The following is a 1,150-nucleotide window of genomic DNA, read 5'->3' as shown; positions in this document are numbered from 1 at the left end:
CATCTACATGTACATATAGATACATAACTGGGTACATGACGTGGCAAAAGAACATGGACAAAACGATAAACAAAGTACAACAAACAAGCAAGCCACATAGAAATATCTCCTTCATCAGCTGCCACCATTAAAACACCAGCGTTTCGAAGAATTAGGGCAGTACGCATCGTTGAAATGGTTCTTCCCACGAACACAAATTAAATTATTTTCGTGGAGGGTAGTGGCGGACGGAAAACAAGACAGGAAAATGAAACGGTGAATAAACGAACAAGCAAAAAGGCTGTACAGCCAGACGTGGTGTGATGGGTAAACTGTCGCTATTTTATATTTTTAATTTTGTGCTTGTGCATTGTTTGTTTTTGATTTTTTCAGCTACACAATATAGTAGGGTCAATTAGGTACCATCTGAGAGAAAAACAACTCCACGACATAATTCACTCTGACAGAAATTTGGAAACAATATGCTGTGCTGCTTGGCATTCATGCCGGAAGCTCCAATATGAACATTTCAGAACGCCTGGGTGTCAATCTGAGGACATTTACCGAAAGTAATAAAAATCAAACATACAGTCAACATCATGGTGTTTGGGAGTGACTACTTGTGATGGCGACATTATGCCTTCATTTATCTTCCCACATGGTCTCAGATTCAACACAGAGGCCTACATCAAGTGCCTAGAGAAGTACTGCCCTGGGTCAAGAGGGTGGCTGCTGGAAGACTTGATGTCTGGCAACAGGACTCTACACCATACCACACAAGCAGGAGAACTCAGTCATGGCTGTTAGATAATTTCTGCGACCACATCACCCTTAACATCTGGCTACCTAATCCCCCCCAGACTAGTAGAAAAAGTGGAGGAGGAAGAGGAAGAAGTAGGGAAAGGGGGAAGGAGGAAGAGGAAAGGGAAAAGGAGGAAGTAGAGCAAGAAGAGGAGGAATAAGAGGAAGTAGAGAAAGAGAGGGAGGAGGAGGAGGAGGATTACGATGAAGAGGAGGAGGAAGATGGGGAGGAAGGGGGGAGGAAGAGGGGGAGGCAGAAGAGGAGAAAGAAGAGGTAGAAAATGTGGAGGTAGAAGAGAAGGGGTTAGGGAGAGGAGGAGGAGGTAATGGTTGTGGTCTAATCTGCAAGGAAGAAGAAGAAATAGAGAAA

The 1,150-nt window shown here is 43.9% G+C and overlaps 1 protein-coding gene across 2 annotated transcripts in view; it reads right to left on the bottom strand.

Moving 5' to 3' along the window:
- The window catches only part of LOC106872550 (adenylate cyclase, terminal-differentiation specific-like), a 24,388-nt gene that overhangs the window by 11,567 nt on the left and 11,671 nt on the right, over positions 1-1,150 (bottom strand). The gene's annotated exons all lie outside the window — the stretch shown is intronic.

Source organism: Octopus bimaculoides, chromosome 9 (assembly GCF_001194135.2).
Source record: "Octopus bimaculoides isolate UCB-OBI-ISO-001 chromosome 9, ASM119413v2, whole genome shotgun sequence".
Classification (NCBI taxonomy): Eukaryota; Metazoa; Mollusca; class Cephalopoda; order Octopoda; family Octopodidae; genus Octopus; species Octopus bimaculoides.
This window is presented reverse-complemented; position numbering and strand designations above follow the sequence as displayed.